This window comes from Prionailurus viverrinus, chromosome B4, assembly GCF_022837055.1.
Source record: "Prionailurus viverrinus isolate Anna chromosome B4, UM_Priviv_1.0, whole genome shotgun sequence".
Classification (NCBI taxonomy): domain Eukaryota; kingdom Metazoa; phylum Chordata; class Mammalia; order Carnivora; family Felidae; genus Prionailurus; species Prionailurus viverrinus.
The window spans coordinates 138,749,610-138,757,735 of NC_062567.1; the positions used below are offsets into that span (position 1 = coordinate 138,749,610).

Sequence of the window (8,126 nt, forward strand, 5' to 3'; positions counted from 1 at the left end):
TGCACGGAAAGTGTGCACGTGAGGGTGTCCACACGCATCAGCACACACGCCCGACATCCTCACACACGTGCACGGGCGCACACGCACCGCCTCCAAGCCCCGATCGTCAGCACAGTCGCCCCGGCCCCGGCCCCGGGGGCCAGGCCACGAGCATCCGCACCCCTCGCCCCCACGCCCACCGGCATTGCTGGGAGTTGGCCGCTCCCCACCCCCATGTGAAGTTCTGGCCCCAGGCCGGCGGGCAGCTGTGAGGTACCACAGGGTGCCTGGCACTGGGAGGGAGCGGGGCCAGCCCCGCGGCAGGGTGACGGTCCCCACCCCCACCCAGCCTCAGGTCGCCCCTCGCCCGCTGCCCAGGGCTCCTCTGGCTCAGCCCCACCTGCCACACGCGTGTCCCCCTTGGGCTCTCACGGGCCAGAGTGGATCCCGTGGTCCTGCGGTGACCTCGGCCCTTTGGGGAGGCTGTGGGTGTCGCACCGCAGGCCTGGGTAGGGTGTAGGGGGACAGCGAGGGAGAAAGGAAGCCGGGCACGCGGGAGGGCCCCGGGGTCCTGGCCCGCTGGCCGCTGCCTCTCCTCCGTCTGCACGGCACCCAGCCTCGTCCCTCCTGTCTGGAGGGGGATGGCCGGGGACTCGATCCCCAAGCCGGGCTGTGTCCAGGCCCGGACAGCTGATCTCCTGCTCCCCTCCCACCCTGACAGTGCAGCTTCCTCAGGCCGGTGGTGGGACCGCGTTTGGACCCCCGCCCCAGCTGGTCCAAAGGAGGAAAGGAAAAGGTGCACTGAGCCGGTTCAGGCCCCGGGCTGGGGGTGCTGCGGCTGGAGAGTGACCCTCCCAGGCTCCCCAGCAGCTGGACACCGGTGACTCCCGCGGCCCCAACACTTGGGTCTGCACCGTCGGGAGTGGCCCCTGCAGGGAAGCACAGGGAGGTGAGACCGGCTGACCCGGTTGGCTCCGGCCCTGCCGCGTGGATTGCTCAGCGCAGGAGACAGCCGGGCCTCCAGAGGACCCTTGGCCCTCACCTGCTCTCCCTCTGCCGCCCGCCTGTTTCTGGGGAGTGCTGGGTACCACGGGGGCCTGGTGGGGGTGAGGCGGGGGCCCCAGGGCTACAGGATGCTGCGTGGGGGCCGGGAGAGCGGGAGCAGAGTGTCTTCAGGTGCTGGTGTGAGGGGCTTCGGGGGGAAAAGGGGGCAGACCTGGGCGGGACTTGGCCTCTGCGCTGCCGGGTGGGAGCCTGGTGGCTTCTGCACAGAGAGGCCATGAGCTGACGGAGGCTAGGAAGTCCCTTTGCCGCACGGTGGGGACGGGGCCGGGGGGCTACGGAATTCCCGGCTGGAGTGAGGGCCGCAGCGGCACGGAGGGCATTTGTTGGTAGACTGGAGTGAACGAGGGAGGGGACCGCTCCAAGTTCGGGGCAGGGTGCTCAGTCTGGGGGTGCTGCCCGTTGTTTGTGTTCCTGCATCCGGGTCCGCTTCAGCCGACCAGATGGCCACCTGTGTCTGAGAAAGTGAGAGGGCACCGGGGGCTTCAGGTGACTGTTTCAGGGACGCCTCGGCCAGAACCCACAGCCAGGGAATCTGTGTGTCTGTCTGTCCACCCGACCATCTGTCCAGCCGTCTGCAGTGCTGCAGACCTCTAGGCTCACCAGGAAGTTTCGTTTAATCGTGAGTAGATGCAAAAATACAACTATCTATCCCTCTGCCCTCCCTTCCTGAGACCCGGCGTGGGCCTGGCTCCCAGCTGACTCCAGGGAAGAACTACCTATTGGGTCATGGAGGAGTGAATGAACGAGTGAGGGAGGGAGGGAGTGAGGGAGGGAGTGAATGAATGAAGGAAAGACAGAGGGAGTGAATTAATGAGGGGGGAGTGAATGAATGAAAGAGGGAGGAAGGAAATGAATGAGGGGGGAGTGAGTGAGTAAATGAATGAATGAGGGAGGAAGTGAATGAATGAATGAGGCAGGGAGTGAATGAGTGGGGGAAGAAGTGAATGAATGAAGGAGGGAGTGAATGAATGAACGAGTGAGGGAGGGAGTCAGTGAAGGAGGGAGTGAGTGAATGAAAGAGGGAGGGAGTGAATGAGTGGGGGAGGAAGTGAACGAATGAATGAGGGAAGGAGGGGACGAGTGGGGGAGGCGCACGTGAGCAACCACAAGTGGGTGGATTAAGGACAGAATGAACGGAGGAAGGAATCAGTGGGGGAGGAAGGAGGCAGGCCGATGGGGCGCCCAACGTGGGCGTCTGCTCACCGCTGACCCTGTACATTCGGAGCCTGTCTGACGCTCCAGGCAAACAGGAGGAATGGCCCAAAATGCTGTGCATGAAGCTTCTAGAAGCCAGTGGCAGCGCTGAGACGTCTGGGTGGCTGAGGCCACCTCCTGACTGTTGGGGACACAAAGCCACAGCTGTTCCCTGCCACAGCAGGCCCGGTGCTGGGTGGCGGTCAGACGGCCAGGCTGGCCACCAGAGTGCCTGGGGTACCCCCCAGATCGTGGTGGGGGTCCCATCGTCACCCACGAGGGCCCCCAGACCTGGAGTCGGCCTCGCCCACATCTGAGCTGACTGTGACAGCAAGAGACAGGGTCCCCTAAATGGGGACCTGGGCTTCTGCTGCCTGCCCAGGCGCAGGTCAAGGGGCGGCCCCGGGGGACTAGGAGGCTAGTGCCTCAGGCCTGGGCGGGTGCAAGGCAGGGGAAGCTCCGTGAACAACCTCAGGAGTTTTGAACACTGCACCCGAAAGTCACTTTCCCCCCAGATCGCCTCAGGTATTTGTCCCCAAGCCTCCGCACCCAGAGCGGACCCCGTGAAGCAGCAGCTACCCGCGGGGGAGCTGGTGGGTGGTGGGGGCCGTGTGGCTGGAGGGGTACGTGGCCCACAGCCACCCTGGCTCTCGAGGGTGTTCCTGTCTGTGACTCTCAGGTCCCCAGGGCCTCGGGTCTTCAGGAAGGGACCTACGGTCATGTCGAGAAGGGAGGGTCCCTCCGTTAATGAGGACCCCTGCCCCTGGGGTCCCCCGCTGGCGAGCCCTCCCTGATGCAAGCTCTCATCTCGGACAGGCCCGGACTTGGCGGTCGTGTCCGTCCGTGGCCATGCCGGGGCGTGGCTGCGAGCGGTGGCCTCCCGCTGGCCGGGCCAGCCACTACCCCCCCCAGCATGTTACTCGGCTCACCCTGTGCTCCTTGCAGGGCTCCCTGGGGGGACCGGGTCTCATGGGCACCGGGGCCGCTGACCGTGGAGCCCAGAGCTTCGGGGACAGGAGCACAGAGTCCCCACACAGTCACGGCAGCGATCACCGCTGCGCCCATCCCCGTCCGCGGGCACCGCACCACCCGCGTCCCGTTGCGTTTGGCTGGCTGCGCACCAGAGCCCGGGGCCTGCGTTGTCCCCAGGGTGCCCGCGCTCTGCAGGGGCCGCCCCGGGGAGTTAGGCGGTGCTGACGCGCGAGGCGAGGCCGTGGCCTGCACCCTCAGGGCGGTGAGAGTGTATCACCTGTGCCACACCACCCCGGGAAGGTAGTCTGCTGTTTACCATCTTGGCCGGGTGGGGGCAGTTCCTGAAGTTTCTGCTGGACTGTCCCCACCAACAGAGCCCCGCCCCTGGGCGGGGTGCATCAACCGCACTTACTCATTTGGGGACCGGAGTCCTGAGCACTGTGGTCCGGGGACCGGCTCAGCTTACCCAGGACCCGGTTTATGATCCGGGCCCATGCGCCCCAGCTCTGCAGGCACCCGCGCCGGTGCAGACGGCGTCTCCCCGGGGGACGGCTGTGGAGTGAAGCCGTGGGCCTCTGTAAGAGCAGCCGGGGAATCATGGGGTGAGCAGTGCTGCAGGGCTGTCCTCCCTTCCCCAGCTGGCCGGCCAGGCTGTCCGCCGCCGTTCTGCTCGGTCACTGGCCGGGAGCTGCTGGGGGTCCCAGCTGGAGGCAGTGTCCACGACAGCGAGAAGGCCATTGGGAGGACTGAGGACAGAGCAGTGGCGGGGCAGGACCTAGGTCGTCCCAGGCCCTCTGGCCACTCTGCAGGGGGGGAGGAGGGAGGTCAGGGAGGAGGGGCACCGGGGTCATCGCGGCGAGGGTGGGTGGTGAGCGCTGGGCGGATTCCGCATCCCGCCTCCTGGTTTCGCGTATTGTGTCGCGGCCTCCCCTCCAGCGCGGGCCCCGCGGCTGACTCGGAAAGGCTGTGCCGGAAGCCGCCGCACGGAGAGGCCCACGCGCTGCACAGCCGCGGGAAGTCCCATCGGCGAGGACCCGAATCCGCGCCCCCAGGAGTGAGCTTCGGATGAGACCGCGGCCCCGCCCTACCTGGACGCCGGACCCCGGAAACCGCGAGGCCACACAGCCGGGCTTGGAGGGAGCCAGTGAAGCTTGGGGTATTTGCTCCCACTGTCAAAGCCCCCCCCAAAGGTAGAGCCGGCTGTGGGCCTGAGCTCAGGAGGGGAGAGGGGCAGCGAGGGGGGCCCCCCTTGCAGGAGGTCAGCGGTAAAGTCTCACGGCGGCAGGGGGTGGGGAGTCCAGAGAGTCTTGTAAGGATGAGACGATGCCCCGAATGTGCCCGCTGGACGTGGTCACAGGGAAAACCGATGACGGGGCGGGGGAGCTCTGAGGGGTCCCTGAGCAGGAGGGGCCGGAAGGGGACAGGTGTGACAGGGCGGGCAGGAGGGAGGGTGGAGAGCACAGGAAGGGACACAGAGCAGACGGAGCAGGCCACTGGATGGGTGTCCCCAGCTGCACCCTGCTGCCCGGTCAGGGGCGAGTGGCCACGAGAGGGGCTGAGGGGAGACAGGTCCGTGGTGGCTGGGGATCTCAGCAGGGGCAGAGGACAGCGAGGGCAGCGAACCCTGGGGGAGCTGCAAATCGAAACCACCCCCTAGGACGGCCACTAGCTGCGCACTGCTGACGGGAGCAGCCACTGGGGAGACAGCCCGAAGGCCCCTCGTGGAGCTGCCAGGGACACTGGCTTCCGTCCCGGGCGCGTGCCCACAGGAGCGGAAGGCGGGGCCTCACACACACCTGCACACACACCCGTACACGCCGTTATCCCCGTGCACAAAAAGGGGAAGCGACCTGAGTGTCCACTGATGGACGAAGGGACGAGCAAGACGCGGTCCATCCGTGTAGGCGATCATCCCTAGAAAGGGCGCTTCACCCCTGCTGCACCGCGGGTGAACCCTGAGGGCACTGTGTTCGGTGAAAGAAGCCATCACAGAAAGACAAATCCTGTGTGGTTTCACGTCTATAGGAGGTACCAGAATCTGGAGTGGTCAGATTCACAGAAGCAGAGAGTAGAGACGGTGGTGCTGGGGACGGTGCTGGTGGGGGTGGTGAGCGTCTGATGGGGAGGGAGTTCCAGTTTGGGAAGATGGAGAAGTTCTGGAGACGGGTAGTGGGGTGGGTGCACAACAACGTGAATGTACTTGGTGCCCCTGAACCAGGCACTTTCAAACCGTTAGCTGACCTGGCGAATCGTCTGTGGTGTAGATTTTACCCGGTGAAAAAGCTGCTGAGTTAGCGGCGGGCAGCAGCCCCGAAACGCAAACCTCGGGGATTTCCACGTCTGCGACCAGCTCACGGCCAAACACCTGCCCGGCACAACGTAAAAAGGAGAACATTGACGATACCGATTTGACAATTCAATGTCGCTTTACTCCGAACGTGAAATAACAAATAACAAACAACCATGGCTAGTTGAGAAAGAGACCACGGAAAAAAGGAAAACGTTTTCCTTTCTAGGTCCTTCAGTGTCCCTTCTACGGGCACTGCAGGGGGGAGCGGGGTGCCTCCCGGGGTGGGGTGCCTGCTGGGGGGGGAGCGGGGTGCCTCCCGGGGTGGGGTGCCTGCTGGGGGAGCGGGGTGCCTCCCGGAGTAGGGTGCCTGCTGGGGGGGAGCAGGGTGCCTCCCGGGGTGGGGTGCCTGCTGGGGGAGCGGGGTGCCTCCCGGAGTAGGGTGCCTGCTGGGGGGGAGCAGGGTGCCTCCCGGGGTGGGGTGCCTGCTGGGGGGGGAGCGGGGTGCCTCCCGGGGTAGGGTGCCTGCTGGGGGAGCGGGGTGCCTCCCGGAGTAGGGTGCCTGCTGGGGGGGAGCGGGGTGCCTCCCGGGGTGGGGTGCCTGCCCGGAGGAGAGCGGGGCGCCCACCAGAAGCCTCCCCAGGCTGCCAGGCTGCTCTTGCCTGTGGGCAGAGAGGCTGGGAAGGGGTCTGGGAGGGGCTCCCGCAGAACCGCGTTGACGCGAGAGCCACGTCAGCACAGGTGGTCAATATAAGGACGGTCTGGGGGTGACTCACGTGCAGACTTCTGCCGGAGGGGCTGGAGGGCTGGCAGAGGTCCCACGAGCTCCCGCCGGGTGACCCCGGGCCGGTGCACAGCCTTCTTGCCATTTCTGTCGTCCAAACGGCACAAACGCTTGTGTTCGTTTCTGCTGCATTTAGTAATTTGGATATTGCAATATGCATATTTAAAAAAAAGGCATTCCCTGGGCCCGTCTCCCCCCTACCTCCCGGACTTGGGAACCCAGGTGCCCGGGGACCATCAGGGAATGTTCTGGGTTTCTCTCAGGCCCCGGGCCCCGGGCCCCGGCAAGGACCCAGAGCTGCCTGTGGTGCGCAGGGTGCAGGGGTGAGGCCTCCGCAGAGAAACAGCTGTGAGCGGGCGCTCTCGTTACCGCATGGCTGTGTGCGCTACATGTTGAAATGACTGTGGATACCGGGTTAAACAAGAGTAATGATTAAAATTAATTTCACCCGTTTCTCGCTACTTTTAATTACCCGAGTGGCCCACATTCATTTTTCATCTGGTGGCACCAGTCTAGAGGGCCACCCTCTGCCACCGGTGAAGTAGGTCAGCTCCTTTTTTCCGCCTAATGTCTCCAGAGGGCCCTTTGGGAGGGGGGTGCGCCAGGCCCCCAGCCCCATCTGACGAGCCCTGATGGCCCCCCCCGACCCCCCCAACCAGGCAGTGTCCTCCCCACCTTCCCGCTCCCCTCCCCCGACCTGGCCAGCTCTTCCCCCAGAAGCTGGGGACCGGGAACCTGGGAGGAGGCCTTGGGGGTCTCTCAGAACCCCTCCCGCATGCTCCTCGGATCTGGGCTGGGGCAAAGCCTCGCGGGGGCAGGGGAGACAGAGGAGGCCCAGTCCCAGATGGCAGACACTTGGGTGCCCCTGGCCTGAAAACCGCCACCCAGGGGGAGGCCCCTGGGGGCACCGAGCAGCTCTGGGCCTGAGTGAGGTTTATCCTAGCAGACGAGGATATGTTCTGAGGCCGGCTGGGCTATGACCCCGGCTTCGTGGCCCAGAGCGGGGCTTTTCCCCGAGAGCAGCCGGTACCTTCCGCCGCGGCACAGGCCCGAGGGACCCGGGTGTGCGAGGGGCTGGCCGGGCTCGGGCTGGCTGCGAGTTCAGGATCTGGGGCTGGCTGCCTGGCCGAACGCAGGTGGGGTGCTGTCTGCCCTTGCAGTGCCCCCGGGCACGCGCACACACGCTCACGGACACGTGCACACACTCACACACACACGCTGGGGCCTCCTGAGCGGGGCAGCCTTCCAGGGAGCTCATCTGTCTTGTAGACGCCCCGCCCCCTCTTGGGGCCCCACCAGCCACCCCAGAGTGTTGGAAAGATGTCCCCCATCCGGGGTGCGTCCTGGGCTTGAGATAGGCCCCCTGCTGGATCCGTTGGGTTTTGCGCACCTTCCCCCACCCCCCCACCCCACGGCGGGCGGCACAGCTCAGACACCCAAAGCAGCGGGGCCTCCGTGGGACACCCACGCTGGCCTGGGACTCAGCCCCGCCGCAGCCTCGTGCCCGGCCTGGCCTGAGAGCCGAGCCTGCCAGGGCGTGTCTCCCCACAAGGTGCGTCTTCTCTTAGCCGCACCCTGTCCTCTGCCCGTCCAGGGCACAGACTGGGCCACCCAGGTGAGCCGGTGCCAGAGATGGGCAGCCTCCGGGTCCAGTCGCCACGAGGGTCCAGCGTGGCCAGGCCTGGGGAGACCCGCTAAGTGACAGGGCCCACCGCCACCAGGCGAGGGCTTCTGCCAGGGTCCGTGTGGCTGCAGAAGCATCCGGGCCTGGCAGGGGTCGAGGCCGCGCTCAGAGGGGGAGACTCCGGGCGTCTGGCAGGGGCAGCTCCGGCTGGTGGCTGTGCC

At 65.9% G+C, this 8,126-nt stretch overlaps 1 long non-coding RNA gene across 1 annotated transcript; it reads left to right on the forward strand.

Annotated features, from left to right (window-relative positions):
* Positions 1 to 2,843: 2,843 nt before the first annotated feature.
* Positions 2,844 to 5,778, forward strand: LOC125170134 (uncharacterized). Its single transcript, XR_007153911.1, has 3 exons — positions 2,844 to 3,787; positions 4,147 to 4,400; positions 4,868 to 5,778. It is a non-coding gene; the product is annotated as an uncharacterized LOC125170134 (long non-coding RNA).
* Positions 5,779 to 8,126: the final 2,348 nt, after the last annotated feature.